The sequence below is a fragment of the Xyrauchen texanus genome, chromosome 12 (assembly GCF_025860055.1).
Source record: "Xyrauchen texanus isolate HMW12.3.18 chromosome 12, RBS_HiC_50CHRs, whole genome shotgun sequence".
NCBI lineage: Eukaryota > Metazoa > Chordata > Actinopteri > Cypriniformes > Catostomidae > Xyrauchen > Xyrauchen texanus.
In genome coordinates this window covers 18,112,530-18,131,538 of record NC_068287.1, presented here as the reverse complement: position 1 = coordinate 18,131,538, position 19,009 = coordinate 18,112,530, and the positions used below count along the sequence as shown (strand labels likewise).

The following is a 19,009-nucleotide window of genomic DNA, read 5'->3' as shown; positions in this document are numbered from 1 at the left end:
CTGTCACGGCCAGCGAGTCAACGCCCATGCCTGCCACGGCCAACGAGCCAGCGCCCACGGCCCACGAGCCAGCGTCCCTGTCTGCCACGGTCAGCGAGCCAGCGCCTGTTGCCTCGACCGCCCCAGAGCCAGCGCCTGTAGCCTCGACCGTCCCCATGGCCACGTCCCCTGTTGGCCGAAGACGTAAGAGAAGGAAGAGGGCCCCTTCTCCCCAGTCTCGTCTTGTGCTCAAGACCGCAGAGGTTCCCTCAGAGTCTTCCACGGCTCTGCCGGGTTCTGCTCCGCCCCCAGAGTCTTCCACGGCTCTGCCGGGTTCTGCTCCACCCCCAGAGTCTTCCACGGCTCTGCCAGCCTCTGCTCGCCCCTCAGAGCCCTCGCGGCCTCCGCCTCACGAGCCTCCCAAGGCTCCTCCTCTCGAGCCTCCCAGAGCTCCGCCTCCTTCCAAGCCTCTCAGGGCTTCTCCTCTACAGTCTTTCATGGCTCCATCCCTCAAGCCTCTCACGGCTTCGCCTCTCGAGTCTTTCAGGGCTCCTCCGCCCCTCGAGTCTTTCATGGCTCCACCCCTCAAGCCTCTCACGGCTTCGCCTCTCGAGTCTCTCAGGGCTCCTCCCCCCCTCAAGCCTCTCACGGCTTCGCCTCTCAAGTCTCTCAGGGCTCCTCCCCCTCTCAAGCCTCCTAGGGCTTCTCCTCACGAGTCTATCATGGCTCTACCCCTCAAGCCTCTCACGGCTTCGCCTCTCGAGTCTCTCAGGGCTCCTCCCCCTCTCAAGCCTCTCAGGGCTTCCCCTCTCGAGTCTTTCAGGGCTCCTCCTCCCCTCGAGCCTCTCAGGGCTCCGTCCCTCGAGTCTTCCATGGCTCCACCCCTCAAGCCTCTCACGGCTTCGCCTCTCGAGTCTCTCAGGGCTCCTCCCCCCCTCAAGCCTCTCACGGCTTCGCCTCTCAAGTCTCTCAGGGCTCCTCCCCCTCTCAAGCCTCCTAGGGCTTCTCCTCACGAGTCTATCATGGCTCTACCCCTCAAGCCTCTCACGGCTTCGCCTCTCGAGTCTCTCAGGGCTCCTCCCCCTCTCAAGCCTCTCAGGGCTTCCCCTCTCAATTCTCTCAGGGCTCCTCCCCCTCTCAAGCCTCTCAGGGCTCCGTCCCTCGAGTCTTCCATGGCTCCACCCCTCAAGCCTCTCACGGCTCCTCCTCCCCTCGAGCCTCTCAAGGCTCCTCCTCCCCTCGAGGCTCCACCCCTCTCAGGGCTCCACCCTCGAGTCTTTCATGGCTCCACCCCTCAAGCCTCTCACGGCTTCGTCTCTCGAGTCTCTTAGGGCTCCTCCTCCTCTCGAGCCTCTCAGGGCTCCATCCCCCAAGCCTCTCGAGCCTTCCAGGACTCTGCCTCTAGAGCCTCCTACGGCTCTGCCTCTCGGGCCTCCTACGGCTCCCCCTCCAGAGCCTCCCACGGCTCCCCCTCCAGAGCCTCCCACGGCTCCACCTCCCGAGCCTCTCACGGCTCTGCTCCAAAGACTCCAGAGCTTTCTACGGCTCCGCCTCTCGGGCCTCCTACGGCTCCCCCTCCAGAGCCTCCCACGGCTCCACCTCCCGAGCCTCTCACGGCTCTGATCCCAAAGACTCCAGAGCTTTCTAGAGCTCCGCCCCTCGAGCCTGCTACGGCTCTACCCCCAAGACTACAGAGCCTGCCAGGTCGTCGCCTCGGGGACCTCCCACGGTGCCACCTCCCTTGGCTCCACCTCCAGAGCCTTCCAGACCTACTTCGCTAGAGCCTCCCACAACGCCACCATCATCGGCTCCACCTCCTGAGCCTTCCAGGCCTTCGCCCCTAAAGCCTCCTTCGGCTCCACCTCCAGAGCCTTCCAGGCCTACCTCGCTAGAGCCACCCACGGCGCCACCGTCATTGGCTCCGCCTCCTGAGCCTTCCAGGCCTTCGCCCCTAAAGCCTCCTTCGGCTCCACCTCCAGAGCCTTCCAGGCCTCCGCCTCTAGAGCCTCCTGCGGCACCACCTCCCTCTGCCCTGTCTCTTGGGCTCCCCATGGCGCCGCCTCCTCAGCCTCTCAGTACTCCGCCTGCCGAGTCTCTCACGGCTTCATCTTCCAAGGCTCCGTCTCCCAAGTCCTCCACGGCTCCGCCTTTCACGGCTCTTCCCTGGCCCCCTGACCCTGTCCGGTGGCCCCCTGACACTCTCCCTGTCCTGTGGCCTCTTCCCTGGCCTCCTGACCCTGTTCCTGTCCAGTGGTCACCTTCCAGACCCCCGGACCCAGTCCCTGTCCTCCAGTCGCCTTCCAGACCCCCTGACCCAGTCTCTGCCCTATGGCTGCCCCCTAGTACTGTCACGAACCCCGCTCCTCTGCCCCATCCCCGCTTCGTCGCACACACACTCACTCCCTCGACCTCACTCCCTCGCTCCGCCCCCTCGAGCTTTTCACGCTCTTTTTGCTCGCTCGAGTCCTCACGCCCACTTTGCTCCTACTCGCTCACATGCTCGTAGGTTATCTCCTTCCTCGAGTTTCTCACGCACTTCCAATCCTCCTGCACATTAGTTTCACCTGCACTGGTCTCATCACCTTTCATTGTTTACACCTGCACCTTCCCCTATAAATACCACAGCACATCCGTTTCACGGGTGTTGGTTATTGTGTTTAGTTTCCCGTATCTTTGCCCCCCGCTAGTCTCGTCTAGTTCTGACCTCCTCTTGTTTACCCCTTAGCTTGCCAGCTCCCCTTGTTCCCCTGTCTTTGATCCCGCTAGTCCCATCTAGTTCTTCGCCCTAATTGTTAACTGTTTTCCCAGCTTCGACCTCCTGCTCTCGTTTACCACTCTCTCCCGGACTTGCCCCTTACGATACTTTGATTCCCCGGCTTTTGACCCTACGCTTCCCTCGACAACTCTTCACTGGATTTGCCCTTTGTACTTTTGCCTGCACTGCTTTCTATTAATAAAGCAGTTTCATCCGACATTGTGACTGTCTCATCTTGTGTGTGTGTGTGCGGGTTACAGAGCTACATTTTAGAAGAGTTATAATGATGTAGATAGAAAAGAAAAAAGATTTTACAGGTGTTCTTTAACTCTATAATACTTTTTTTTAATAATATATTACTTTAATTATACATATTATATATTCTGCACCTGTGAGGTTTTTCAACTTGGTAATTAACATTACTTATGAACATCATGTTTTCGGGTAAAGTGGCATAATTGTTTTTCAGACAAGTGATGTTCATTTCCTTTGAAGCAAAGAATTGTGGGTGGTGAGTGCCCATGTAGAACACACCTCAAGCATCCTCTGAATTCCTGAGAAATAAGTTTGCATTCGAAGGCTATATTCAGAGTGTCCTATTCTCTTTTCTGAAACGAGACAGACTCGATGATGTATTTTATCGACAAATACGACCTCCGGAGGACGTAGCCTTTGAAACAAAATGTAGACTGCTGTGTCTACGTTACATTTGCCTTGTGCATTCAGGTTAAGATTGTTGCCTTTGTTGGTCAGATTAGTTAATTGCTGCTGTCCATTCCAGTGTTTATGAACTGTGGGAAGAGTGACGTATTGAAACTAGTCAATAGCTTGCAATCTTTTTCTTTTTTTGTATGTCAAAACAAGCTCTTCTGGTACTATGGTTAATTGTATGATTTAATGTACATAAACATGCTTGGCTCAATATATGACAATCTTTAATTTGTGTGATGTGAGCAATATTTCTGTCCTGAATTGAAAACAATTTGATCATTAAGTTCACCAATGTTATATATTTTTTTATCCATTGACTGGCGGGTTCTAAGGTAACAATTTATATCTAGAAGATTTCTGCGACATTACAGTCACCCGTATAATGTGTTTTGGGCACAGCGTTTAATAATGTGTATTAAAAATCTTTGATCCTTGCCCAGTCTCACAGTAAGTGCCAGATATAATTATATATATTTTTATATATTGATTTGTCTTGTTCTTCTAAACTATTTGTGTGCATAGTGCAAATAGTGACTTTGTGAATTAATAAATAAATAAATGCATAACAAAATGGCTGCACTCTTTTGCTACTGAATGTTTGTTAAAATTATCTATAGAACTAAAATATTCTATTATCACAGTATTAGGACTACACTTTGAAGGTGGGTATGAATTAATTCTGTGTTGGAACGTCTGACAGCTTCTAAAGATATCTGAACGTGAGTCCTCGTAGCACAGTACTGATTTATAAAGAGCAGATCCAATCAAAGAGGATGACACTTGGGCTTTAGAGCAAGCCACTGTCTTTCACCCAGCCACTATTTAGGTCATGGAGCCATTCCAAAAAGGACTTACCCCGGCTGTTCAGGTTAAACTGTCCAGTGATCACATGCATGTCTGAGATCCACCATCAGTAACTGGCTTGTCCCTGTAGTGAAAAGGAAAAGGAGACATCTTTTTTTTCTTTCTTTCTTTTTTGCATGCAGGACAAACAGGACACCATATCTTTGCTCATTAGAATGTTGAAAGATTAATGATTTGTCAGCAACCGCTTTATAGGTTTCAAAACAAATACACAAAATGTGAGATGGATTTACTAATCTTTCTAAACTGTGTGACAAAACAATAAACATTATTAATAATTATCATGCATGAAAATCGTAACCTATTAGATGTACATCTCCTGATGAGTGGTTTATCCATGGACAATTTCTCTATTTATATAATTCAATACTTCATGCCTTTAGAAATTAATATTCACTGCTCAAAAGATGCAATGATATGCTATGCAAATAAGATGACACTAATGAGTTAGCGATTACTAACACTCCATTAATTCAGTATGTCTTTTTCTGTGAGCTCCATGCACATCTACCAAGTGCTAATGAATGTTCTGCTATAGCTATGTAAAATTTCAGCACAAAGACAGTTAACTATAGAGATGCAAAAAACACTCCACAAGAGTGGGACATTATCAGCTGATTTGCCTGACAGTTCAGCTAAACCTCATTCACAATGCACCTGCTCAAATGGAAAATTTCAGTATATGCCTTAATACTATTTCTTTATGGTTAAGCAACAGAGTGTCAAATCAATGATATACTGTAGAAGGATGGCTCTATACACATCTCCTGTCATATCACAGCTGCTACACAATAAAAACATCTACTTTTTCCATTGATCAGCTGATAATACAATAATCTGTATTATTGTTAAACAGTGTTTCACTTTTCAAGCTCTGTCAATTATCAGAAAATAGGACCATGTCATTTAGCACTAGAGTTTGCTGCACCAACCCATTTTCACCCATTGCTCTTTGCAGAATAGAATGCAGAAATTAATTGTTACTCTGCCCTCAGTCTAAATGACATAATGACTCAGCAAATTAAAATAGATTGAAGTTAATTACCAATTTGTCTGTCCTGTTGCATCAGAACAACAAACTAACCAGTTACAGTTTGTCACAGATGTAAGCCACTGTTTGGTAAGATTCAAGATCTCTAGGATTCACTGATTTAGTTTATAGGATTTTAATTTATAGGAATTTCAAAAACATTAACATTATATTGGCCATTTCTCTGTAACACCCCACTAATTATCATTACAACTGGGTTTGTACAGTGCTTATAATTAGCAATATTTATCATGCGACTAGTTGACACAAATCTTCTTAGTACATATATTTACAGTAGCAGTTAAATAGTATTGGCTCTATGTAAGAAATTATTTTAACGTTCTTATTTATGTTTAGCAGCCTTAGCAGCTGACGTGCTTGGTAACCTGCTTAAATAGCCTGATTGTTACTTAACACTTTCACATTCTTGTCAATCATTTTGTTAAAAAAAATACATACAAAGAACACAAGAATAAATGTTAGCATCCGTTTCTGATTTTTGTGCGTGAATAATCAGCTTTTTATGCTAACATAAGCCAGCTTTCGCACTGCAAGCTGTTTACAAGGCTGCTCTGAAAAGAGATTTCAGGGTCACGATAGATCCAATAGTTGATCTTGCAAAACAAATTAGTTTCCCATGGATATCTCAAGTACTGCACATTTGAATAAAGCAGGGAATTGTTGTTGTGGTTTAATTAGCTAGCCAGGGTAATTTTATTCCAGTGAAAGAGTTGATAGCCAAAGGGCTTCAGACAGCTGCCATACAGCAAAAGCCTCTGAAACCCCAAATGCAGCGTAACCCAAGAGAGGCGAGGCTCATGGATTTGGGTGCAATTTTTTTAGTTACTTATCATAATGACTCCATTTAGCTGTTCAATGACCCATTGAACTGCACAGAGTAGGGTTTGGAAGCGCTGTGTCCTTGGCAGGGCAGATTTTGCAGCTGCCCTGGCGTATGCTACTTTGAACCCAAACTGTGGCACCTCTCAACAACCACCTCCATCCCCTAGCCAAAAAAAAACACTTATCTGCATCAGCAGGGACCACAGGCAACTACAACTGTGACTTGTAAATCTGTATCACTATCAACCACCATGTACTACAAACTTAAAAAACACATTCAATCAAAATTGAAGTTTGAAGCCATTTACATTCTAAAATACTCCTAAAAGTTGACAAAATTAACCCTTATATATACAGTTTTTCTCTTTCAAAGGAACAGACAAAAATATTGAGTCAACTTGTTTATTTTTGTCCAATCAAATGCTCTCTAGAGTGATAATGCCCCACTCCCTACAGCAACCTGCCAATGACAAGTAGCAAATCATTGTGGTTTCACCATTCATGTTTAATGTTCCTGTAGCTAAACTGGCACATGGCATGGCACTCTGCCATGCCAAGGTCATGGGTTAAATTTCCAGAGAACACACAAACTGATAAATGTATATCTTAAATGCACTGTAAGTTGCTTTAAATGGAAAATGCTATGTTTAATCTATTTCAGAAAAAAAGCACCTTCATGCCAGCTTATGGTACAGCTGAGCATTTCTCCTTCATTGCCATCAAAAACACTCTCCACTTGTTCATAGATTGACAGACCCTGACCTACATGTGATGTAAGCATGACAGGGTGGACTGTGGACAGGACAGTGCCCACACGAGTTCAGGTCCCATATGGTTCTGAGGAGCATATCACCGGCACACTCATCATGAGCACGACAGTGCCCCATGCATCCTATTGCCTCCACTCAGCTCTGATTGATAGCCTATGCTCAGCTGCTGACAAGTGAAGGAGGCAACACATGGGTATTTGGGAAAAAAATAGCCCTGTCGTTATCCACTTTTGCTGCAGCTGCTTCACATGAAAAACATGGCCAATGCACGTCTTTGGAGACCCGTGTCTTTTGAAATGCAAAATGGGATCGAGCATCCTCTGGTCATGTATATATGAACAACCTCCTTCATGAGGAGAGTAAGTATGTGTGTATCTTAGACAACAGAGTTGGTGTCTGGCTTCTGTGAGAAAAAGCACAAAGAACTTTTTATCAGTCCGCCTGGAGACAGAGTCATGTTCACAAGGTTCCAGGTTGATACAATGAGTGTTTGAGGATTAAATTATTATTGGATTTGCCAAAGTGATAACAATTTCGAATGAGGTTCCAATACATTAGGTATCATGAACTACCAATGCAAAATGTATTTATTTTTACATAAATTATTAATCTTTGTAAAATGTTGTCAATAAATATACAATTGCTGTGCCACTGCTAAATTATGAGCGGCACTATTAACTACTGACATTTCATATTGTTCATTAACATCCATGACACAACGTAACACTTGCCAGCACCATTCTGTTGTGTGCTTTCTACAATGCGTGCAGTTAAATGGGACAACTGAATGAAGTGAAAGGGACCCCACCACATATATGCACTATTCGTCAATGACGTTTGTGAGTGCGTACACCTACCCACCTCTTCTAGGAGAAAGTATTTTACTTGGATAACGTCTTTGGCAAAGGTAGCAGAAATAAAGGGCTCCAGACTGCTTCTAAAATGCGACCATTTTTGCGACCAGACTAAATTTTTTTAGAGGTCACACCGAGTTTGTCGTTTTCTGTTTTGAATGACAAAAATGGAATGTAATCAGCCGGTGTCATGAAAATAAGTAGAGCAGAGCATTCTCACCTATGCAACAAAAATAATTATAAACAGCGCTGTGAGAAGTGTGGCATGAGACGTAGAACTCATTTGAATTTGGTTGTGGATAAAACCTATGAAAAAGCTTTGTGTCTTGCCTTGGTGTTTAAATGTGTTTAAAAACATGTTGACTGTACAATCCACACATCACTAACAGAAATGAACCTTGGATTTACTATAGTAACACTTACTGTGTTAAAGATGGTATTTTGGCAGAAATGTGTTGTTCTATTCATACTAAATATGTGTATATTATTTATATAGTCCAAATATATAATTATTTTCTGTTACAATTATGTAAGTTTCAAACTGTTTCTATTTAGCTTTTATTGTTTCTGTCATTTCATAACAAAATGCCATAGTTTGTTTTGTTGAAGTTACTAACTATTGTAATAAGAAGCCATGCTTGGTTTTACCAGTGACTTCCTGTGATCTAATTACGAATATTAAAACTATGGACACTAATGGAAGAACTATGGCAACTTTTCATAAATATTATGGACCAAGCTATCAGTAATTCTTCAGTATAAAATTTGTTCTAGAATCTGCTCCTTAAATGTAGGAATAAGTAACTGGCTATGTTTCCCGTCTGTCGCTCACTTCGACATTGTGTCAAAGAAGCGACACTAGGGGTCTCCCTTGAGCGCCTTTTGCATCTCTGATTTATGAGAATAGGCCAATGAGAAAATGACAGACAGAATTTGCATGTCCCGCCCCCGGACATACGGGTATAAAGGGAGGGAAATGCGTCTGTTTCATTCACAGCCGACTGGTTGTGTATGCGGCGAGCTGTGAGTCATACACTGTTCATCCCATCACTGAGGGCGGTTGCTGTTGGATCTATGGCACATATCAGCGGCTTTCTCCCTTCTCTGCACGGCAGTGCAGCTTTGCACCTGGGTGCTTCGACAGTGCAGTTAAGAGAGTTTATTTCTCTAAAAGAGTTGTTTCCTCTAAAATAGCAAATACACAGCTGGCGTTGAACGTCATTTTCAGGACGCGTCTTTATAAAGATGCCCTTCCGCCCCTGTGTAGTTCCTGGATGCGGTAGAGTGCTCTCCGCTCCTGGAGGCCACAGGCGCTGTCTCGTGTGTCTGGGCAGCGATCACACCGAGGCAGCGTTTGTGGATGGCTCATGTTCTCACTGCGAGAACATGACCATGGCAACATTGCGGTCGCGGCTTTCCTTCCTCAGAAGGAACGCCACTCCAGCTGCCACACGAGTCGCTTCTTCTCATGGGATTGAGGATGACGCGGCTGGCATTGGAGAAGATTTGGGAATGGCAGCGGGGTCGGTTTCGCCGGGTATGTCCCTGCGAAGCATCCGGCCCCCGGTACGCTTGTTGACTTCCATCCGGGCTCGAGGCAACAGCGGCTCACCTCACTGCCAGCCTGCCTATCCTCTTGAGCCCCCCGAGCCAGATGAGCTGGCCGCTGCATCGGAGAGCGGTCCGCTTCGGGCCAGCGTGCCCAGTCTGAGGGTGACACCCAGATGCCCAACATGCTTGCCCGGGCTGCCGTCAGCGTGGGGCTGGATTGGAACCCTTCGTCCTTCACCACAGACTTCGTGGCTGGATGATTGGTTCCTCGAGTCTGAACGCCGCTCACAGCCGTGCCCCCCAGTCCCTTTCTTCCCAGAAGTGCATGATGAGCTGACGTCTGGCGACAAGGCCTTTCGCTCATCCACTCTCACTACCCTCTATGGCGGAGCAGCCCACAGGTACACGGTGGTCCCCCAGGTGGACAGAGCGGTTGCGATCCACCTGTGCCCCGAGAATGCTGCCACCTGGCGGGGTCACCTTATGCTCCCCTCCAAGGCCTGAAGGATGACATCTTCACTGACCTCCAAAGCCTACAGTGCCACCGGAGAGGCCGCTTCCACCCTGCATGCCATGACCCTCCTGCAAGTCCACCAGGCCTAGGCACATAAAGATCTGCACTTGGGTAGTCCTGATCCCGATGTGCTGCAGGAACTGCGCTCAGCGACCAACCTTGCCCTCAGGGCCACAAAGGTCACAGCGTGGTCACTCAGGCAGGCGATGGCAACTCTCGTGGTTCAGGAACATCATCTGTGGCTGAACTTGTTCGAGATGCGCAAAGTGGACAAGACTCAAGAGGACTTCTCCCAGCAGTTCTCTGCGGTGAAGAAGCAGACAGAGGCCATATCACACATCCTGCACCTGCGGCAAACCTGCCACCACAGGCCACACCGAGGGCATCCTCCTGTGGCTAATAAACATGCAGCTCCACCTCAACCCGGGACTAGCTCTCAGCCCCTAAGTCGAGTGCCATGCAGGAGGCACATGCCCCCCGTCTCGCGGACCCCTTCGAGGACCCGAAAGGCTACCAAGCAGTCCTGAGACTCCCGACCCAGAGACCAAGACGTTTGCTCTGAAGCTGGTGAGAAGACCACTCCGTCCCCCGGTGGAGGGCTGGGAAGAGAATCCATTGTTGAATTTATTTAATTTGCCACACCCTTCAGGCTGTGGTACCCCATTCTCAGTAAAATAACTATTTCCTTTGTCTCTGGGTCTCCTGGCCCGCAAATGCCATTCTCATGGCACTCTGCTGCCACACCTCAACAGTCCTGGCACGCTGGACGCAGACTTCTCGCCTTCAGCCCCACGACTGTTCCCCAGCCGGCTGGTTCTGACGAGTCCAGAGGATGCCTCCACGGGACCTCCTCCTCAGTCACTAACCCACCCCCTGCTGGTTGTGTGGAGCAAGGTAAATGCTTTGAGTCTTCTCTCAGCACCAGAGTCTCGGGACGCACCTCTGCCTCCAGATGACACATTACCTGCTCCGCCCCACCGGGTATGTAAAAAATAACTGTCCCCTTAGTGCCCCTAGCTCGGAGTTTGGACGCGTGGCTCTCACTTCCCAATCCATCACGCTGGCTGGCCAGGACCATTCAACTCAGTTACGCAATTCAATTTGCCTTAGGGGCATCCGCTTTACCGAAGTACACGGCGAACATGCCAAATCCCTGTGTGCTGAAATCGTCTCTCTTACTCAAAGACGCGATAGAGCCTGTCCCTCAAACCGAGATGAAGAAGAGTTTCTGCAGCCCTTAGAAACGTCGTACACAAGAAAGGCGGTGGCTTACGATGGATTTTGGACTTGCGAGTTTTCAACCGGGCCTTGCACAAACTCCCGTTCAAAATGCTCACGCAAAAACACATTTTAATTTGCCTCCGGCATCTAGAATGGTTCGCAGCGGTAGACCTGAAGGACGCGTACTTCCACGTCTCAATATTGCCTCGACTTCGACCCTTTCTATGGTTCGCGTACAACGGCCAGGCGTATCAGTACAAGGTCCTCCCCTTCGGCATGTCCATGTCCTCTTGTGTCTTTACGAAGGTCGCTGAGGCAGCCCTTGCTCCGCTTCGGGAAGCAAGCATCCGCATACTCAACTACCTCGAAGACTGGCTCATCCTGGCCCACTCCCGAGAGTTACTATGTGCCCACAGGGACCAGGTGCTCAGGCAGCTCAGCCGTTTAGGGCTTCAGGTCAACTGGGAAAAGAGCAAGCTCGCCCCGGTTCAGAGCATCTCTTTACTGAGTTAGACTCAGTCTCAATGTCAGCTCGCCTCACCAACGAGCGCATGCAGTCAGTGCAGAAATGCCTCGCCGCCTTCAGGTCGGGCGCAGCGGTCCCTTTAAAACTTTTCCAGAGGCTCCTGGGGCATATGGCGTCCTACGCAGCGGTAGCGCTGCTGGGGTTGATGCATATGAGACCGCTTCAGCACTGGCTCCAGACTCAAGTCCCGAGACGAGCATGGCGCCACGGCACACACCGTGTGATCATCACCCCTGCATGCTGCCAAACATTCAAACCCTGGACAGAGCTCTGCTTCCTGCGGACAGGAGTCCCATTACAGCAGATGCCCCGACACGTCCTGTCACTACCGACGCCTCCAAATTGGGTTGGGGCACCGTGTGCAACGGACATGCCGCCGCGGGCTATTGGGAAGGGGCCCTGCTGCGCTGGTACATCAACTGTCTAGAGTTGTTGGCTGTACTTTTTGCCCTGCGGAGGTTTCTTCCGCTAATTCAGGGCAAACACATCTTGATCCGATCAGACAGCACCACCATGGTAGCGTACATAAATCAGCAAGGCGGCGTATGCTCCCACCACATGTCACAACTCGCCCGTCGTCTCCTCCTTTGGAGCCAGCAGTGACTCAAGTCAACTCACATCCCGGGCAACCTCAACGTGGTGGTGGATCCGCTATCACAACAACACTTGCCCAGCGGAGAGTGGAGGCTTCACCCCCAGTTGGTCCAGCTAATTTGGGAACGGTTCAGCAATGCTCAGGAAGACCTGTTTGCCTCCAGAGAGACCTCCCACTGCCCGCTCTGGTACACCCGAACGGAGGCTCCCCTTGGGGCAGACGCGCTGGTACACAGCTGGCCCACGGGGCTGCGTAAGTACGCATTTCCCCCAGTGAGCCTTCTTGCACAGCCCCTCCCTGGCGAATTCCCCTGAGGAAGGATCTTCTTTCTCAGGGATGGGGCATGCTCTGGCATCCGCACCCAGACCTCTTGAACTTCCATGTCTGGCCCCTGGATGGGATGCAGAAAATCTAGCTGATCTACAACCTGCCGTCGTAGACACGATCAACCAAGCCAGATCCCCCTCTACCAGGCAACTTTACACCCTGAAGTGGCGCTTGTTCACGAATTGGTGTTCTTCCCGGGCTGAAGACCCACAGAGGTGTGCAGTTTGGTCAGTGCTCTCATTCCTGCAGGAGAAGTTGGAGGGGAGGCTGTCCCTCTCCACCTTGAAGGTGTATGTAGCCGCTATCGAGGGCCACCACGATACAGTAGACGGCAAGTCTTTGGGTAAGCACAACTTAATTATCAGGTTCCTAAGAGGCGCCCAGAAGTTAAATCCCACCCGGCAAAGCCTGCTCCCTGAAGACCATCCTCCTGATTGAGCTCGCCTCCATCAAGAGGATTAGGGTACTGCAAGCATTCTCTGTCACTTGCCTGAAGTTCGGTCTGGCAAACACTCATGTGATCCTAAGACCACGAGCGGGCTACGTGCCCAAGGTTCCTACCACTCCCTTCGGGGACCAGGTAGTGAACCTGCAAGTGCTGCCCCAGGAGGAGGCAGGCCCAGCCCCTTCGTCGCTGTGTCCGGTACGTGCTTTGTGTATCTACTTGGACCGCACGCAGAGCTTTAGACGTTCTGATCAGCTCTTTGTCTGCTTTGGCAGACAGCGGAAAGGGAACGCTGTCTCCAAACAGAGGCTTTCCCACTGGGTAGTGGATGCCATTACATTGGCCTGTCACACCCAGGCCGTGTCCCCCCCCCTTGCGGGTCCGAGCACACTCAACAAGAAGTGTTGCGTCCTCATGGACACTGGCCAGGGGCACCTCCCTAGGCTCCTCGCCCCCTGACTCTTATCTCCGACATGATCTAGCTGTTTGAGTTGCAATCTCATCGGACCGCCAGACGGGGCTTACACCAAAAGTGAAAATATATTTTGCAGCAATTCATCAAATAAATTAAATGTCAACTTTACCTTTAAATCCTTCTGATACAACTAATTGTGTAGATGCAAAACTTAATGTTTTACATTAAGAAACTGCACCACTCTAAGTACTGACCATTTGCCCTATTTAACACTTGATTTTGGAGCAGTATTGGGCTAAATGTTGTCTTTTTGTCCTTGCCTTAAAATTTGCTATTATATTTATCTTTGACGGTATAAAAATGGCATTTTTCCTGTGATAAAATAACAAGGGATTAAAGAAGAACAAAGAAAGTAGTAACAAAAGGGGAAAAAATATGAAGGATACATTTGTTTGGACTGAATTGGCAAGGCCTTTTTATTGTCAGTGTGTGTCCGTCTGTTTGTTCCCAAAAGGAGCCAGGCAAACCCAAACAACAGTGAGGAAATATTTTGTGAGTCGGTATTTATTGACTTCACTGTTCATCTAGTGATTTAGAGCCTGCATGTGGTTATTATGAAATAAACAGCATGTCTATCTTCATGCTCAACATACAAACATTATAAAACAAATAAATTACAATAATACAGCTGATAAAGCAATTAATAATGTTTTAATGTACTATCCAAAGTCAAAAACTATGACCCATTTGGTCATTTTAATATAGATCCACAGAGCTCTTCATGCATTCATGCATTTTTTTTATTTGTATAATTAATTTTCTTTTTAATCTTACATATTGTGCAAAGCAATTCAACCCTGTATAGAATAAGATCTATACCAGGCAGGCGTATGTCAAAGAGAGTAAGAAAAAAACATTAGCCTTATAAGGGTGCACAGAGAAAACCTCAACTTTGAATCCCTGGCAATGAGAGCAAAAATAAAAAAAATTATCAGAGAAGGGTTGAGACTTTGAATGAAACATTCCCCAACTCAATAGGACAACTGTTCATAGATCATCTGATTCACTCGCATTTTCACTCACCAGACCTCTTACTTTACATAGATTGCTAATAAAAAGAAATATTTTGTGACATTGTTGCAGCCCAGAATATAAGCCAAAGGAGAGTTGTCAGATTTTAAAGATTCAATCTTTGGGGAAATAGTGCAAAGCAGGAGGACTAAAAATTGTGTAACAATAATGTTTATTGCATAATATCTCTTATTTATTTCTATGGCTATTTAATTTTCCATTGCATCAATATGACCTATATAGTAAATTACTAATAATTAACTTAATAATTGTCCTAATTGTTGTTATTGTACCTGTAATTATGCAACTCTAAGTACTAAGCTAACTGTAAAAGAGCAAATATTGGCACATAAAGGCTGAGGAAGGGTGCACACTTTATTGCATTTACGACAGAATTGAGGTCCACTCTGTTTCACCAAGGTCCACTCATTTGGATATTTCTGGCCTTGCCCCTGCTTTGAAAATGCACAGTATGTGCATGTGTCAGGGGATGATGGGAGTGTCTGCCAGTAATGCTGATTTTCAGGTTATTTTAAGATGGAATAGTCACCCGCTCATCTCTTGAGCATTTCTTAGAATCCCTTTAATGCTCTGTGGTCGTACGTACAGATTTATGTGTGTGGTCCCTTTCACATATGGCTTTAGCCATCCTCCACACTGCAGATCTGCAGGGAGAATGCCATAGTAAGAAGCGATTTTTAGATGACAGTGATGAAGCATCCCAGGAAATATTTTGACCACATAATAAATGTGACTTTAATTGGAAAAGAAAAAGAGGCATTGTGATATTGTATTGTGTTGTCACCCAGAAAAATATAAATCCCCTGTCACTCGTTAGATCTTATGCACAAAAGCCATCAAGAGAATTCAAATAAAAGACTGTGATTTCAATGTCATCGCACTTCCTTATGTTATAGACTGGCAGCGGTAGGGAAAAAAGAGGGGAAAATACAGAGGAGACCTCGGCAAACATGATTTCTCATCTGAGTGATTCTGTCTCCGATATGCCTAGAGATAGAAAAGTAAAAGCCACTGTTCGTTTCCCTGTGGTGAGATGAGGAGCCAGTAAGCTTGAACTGTTGGACCTACAAAATTGTCAGAAAACAGTCAGACCAAAAATAAAAGCATAACATCTACCATTTCTTACAAAACTGCCTTTCTGAATTGATTTTAATTGCTTTGGTACAAAACCAAGCAAAGTTCAGATAGGGCAACATTTATTTGGACATTTCACATCAAGAATTGTCCCACAAAACAAGACTCTGAGAGCAATCCAATGGTTTATTAAGAGGGAAACCCAAAGTCAATTTCAGTTATGACGCGAACGCCTAGCATATGTGTTTACTTTGAGCTTTCTCCAAAGTCTATGTTATATCCAAGATCTATCAATTAATTAAGCAAATCAAAAAGGCTGTGTTCCAAATTACACACTATGCACTGTGCACTTACACTACACACTATGCATTCAGTCATGTAGTGTATGCATTTTCATTGGGTAGTATACATTTGGGTAGTCCAAAGAGTAACACTAATGTTCCCTGTCTGTCACCCTCTAGACGTTGTTTCGATGTAGTGACACTAGGGTTTTACTCTTGAGAGCCCCTCTCACCTCTGATATATTCAGAAAAGGCCAATGAGAATTGGGGAGTGGAATTTGCATGCCACTCTCCACCCCAGACATACGGGTATAAAAAGAGATGGTGTGCACCACTCATTCAGACTTGTGCTTTGAAGCCAAATGCATGTATTGTGTTTGTCCCGTCAAATACCTTCACATGCTGCTGAATTTAAGGCGCAAATCAGCGGTCTCACACTCGCACGGTTGAATGTTGTTCTTCTCCTGGGTGCTTCAGCAGCTGAGTTCACAATTGGTGTCTTTTTATAGATGTCCTTTCGCTTTTGTGCTCTGGGTGCAGCTGTTATCTCTTCCCATCGGACGGTGCTTGGGTTCTCACTGCGAGAATATGCCCATGAGTCTATCCGCCGGCTCAGTCCCTGCAGACCTCCCATCCCCCTGCACGCTCGTTCTGCCTGGTAGAATTCAGGAGAACACCATGAGGCTGAGCTCAGCACCCTGTCACTGAAGACAACTCTCCTGGTAGTGCTCACCTCTATCAAGAGGGTTGGGGACCTGCAGGTGCTCTCTGTCACCAATGAATTTCTGGAGTTCGGGCCGGGACACTCTCACGTAGTCTTGAGACCACGGCCCGGTTACGTGCCCAAAACTGCCCCTTTCGGGATCAGGTGGTGAACATTCAACCTGACCTTATGGTTGTTGTGTCCAGTTCCCACACTGCACATTTATCTGAAGTGCACGGAAAGCTTTAGATGTTCGTGCTCTCATGGGCACTGGAAAATGGTGCCTCTCTAACAGACATATGCAGAGCCGCGGGATGGGCTACACCCAATACATTTGTGAGGTTCTACAACCTCTGCATAGAACCAGTTACAGCCCGAGTGTTACTGGGTACCGTTAAACAGGAAAACATTGGGCAGCCAGTTGGGTGTGTCGCTTGTATTAGTGCCTTTCCCCTCTCGAGGTGATAATGCACACTCTCTTGTCCATAACAGTTCCCCATAACTGGTGAACATTGGACGCCCTCTCGATTTCTTTAGAACTGTCCGGTGACGAACTCGCTGGAGGAGTAATGCCACCAGGCCTGGTACTCGTGGTTTGGCCCTTTTCAAGTTAGTCTGTGTACTTGGGCTCAGTGCTCCATTCGTGGTGATTCCCCCCTCGGTAATCCCGTAAAATGCATTTCCAATGTTCAGTTTACCTGTTGGTGAACGTTGTGTCTTCCCCTTGGTAAAGCTTCGCTCTACCTCAGCCACTGTGGCTGTGTACCCTATCCTTAGATAGGGTTCTCCCAGGGGTGTGTTTCCATATGCGAACTTCCCGGTCGGTAAGTCCATGTGAGGTATTCTCCACATGTTAACCTCCCTCCGGTAGGATGTGGTCTCCATAGTGCTCTACCTACAGGAAAGGGAAGAGCACTTGGTGGGAAATTGCTTAATCTGTAAAGTGGGAAAGACCACCTCCTCTAGCCTCCTCTGGTAAGTGCTCTCCTCCCACACTTAACAGGACCTGGAAGGCACCTTACCTGAAACGTTGGAAGGTCACAACATGGTTGAGCGGTCGCTGCGAGGCAATCAGCTGCTTTCCCGTGTCAGCTCCGCGGTACCTCGTGACACGGTTCAGTGTCTGTGGCTTTTATATAGGGCTCCCTAGTGTCACCACATCGACACAACGTTGAGTGAGTGACAGACAGGGAATGTCTAGGTTACTGATGTAACCTCTGTTCCCTGATGGAGGGACTGAGACGTTGTGTCCCTCCTGCCAAATCTGAATGAGTGGTGCATGCCATCTCCTTTTATAACCATATGTCCGGGGTGGAGAGTGGCATGCAAATTCCACTCACCAATTCTCATTGGCCTTTTCTGAATAGAAATGTATTTAATTATTTAGCAAAACTTGTAGCTATATCATGATTCAAGACCAGGTTGTTATTATATCATACAGACATCCACTCTTTTGTGTTTTAAAAACATAGTTAAGATTATTACTCAATCTTACACTCAGTTTAAGTCTAAACTAAAAATTAATCTATTTAGCCAGGCATACACCTAATTTATCCATCAACTCTCAATTAGGCTGCTTTAGTTAGGTCTGCCAGAACCAGAAACAATTATCAGAAACATAAATGTTTGCTCTATAAAGCTGCAAAAACTTTTATGGCATCTACGCTACTATTATTCTATTTGTTTCCCTGTCTCAACCTCGGGATTCATATCTCCACAGCTATGTGTCTCTAAATGATGATGACTAAATGCAGCCGGAGCCAACTAGACATCACTTCAGTCTATTATGATGGACTTTAGGGGATGAACTGATGCCAACTTCAACCAATAGACATGGAATACTTCATATGCCACTGTCTGACCCTTGGGCTAATGATAAACCTCACCGAAATGACCTGCTGGTTGAACTGCGATACCTCACTGATCACTGCCTGCATCACCTTGGTCTAATGATTGACTACACTCTTAAAATGGAATACATAGACTATCAATTAATTGCCAACAAAAGCCTTCATCGGTCAACTAACAAAGGACACTGCATCAATTTGAAATTCTGCAGTTAATCCAGCCTGAACTTCAAAGGCTTTATACATTCATCTTATAGTTCATACAAAATATTTGTATAAACACTGGCCCTTCACACTTACTTAGTTTAAAATGTTAAACTATGACCTGCACTGCACATAAATCACTAATTGTGGCATTATATTCATGCTAGTTAGCCAGAGGGGAACTGGCACCCACAATGAGCCTGGTTTCTCCCAAGGTTATTTTTTCCATTAATCAACATCTTATGGAATTTTGTGTTCCTTGCGACAGTCCCCTTTGGCTTGCTCACTGGAGTTCTAAATACAATTAGTATTTAATTATTTTATTATTTATCTTTATAGACATATTTACAATCATATTTAACCCTTGTGCATCAATTAAAAAAAGTTACACATAGGTTCATTATGGAA

The 19,009-nt window shown here is 46.7% G+C and overlaps 1 protein-coding gene across 2 annotated transcripts in view; it reads right to left on the bottom strand.

Annotated features, from left to right (window-relative positions):
• Positions 1 to 19,009, bottom strand: part of LOC127653121 (protein ELFN1-like) — a 167,842-nt gene that overhangs the window by 68,039 nt on the left and 80,794 nt on the right. For both annotated transcript variants that reach the window (XM_052139656.1, XM_052139657.1), the window contains exon 2: positions 4,301 to 4,373. The gene's annotated coding sequence lies outside the window, so the exon portion shown is untranslated. The remainder of the gene's footprint in view (positions 1 to 4,300; positions 4,374 to 19,009) is intronic.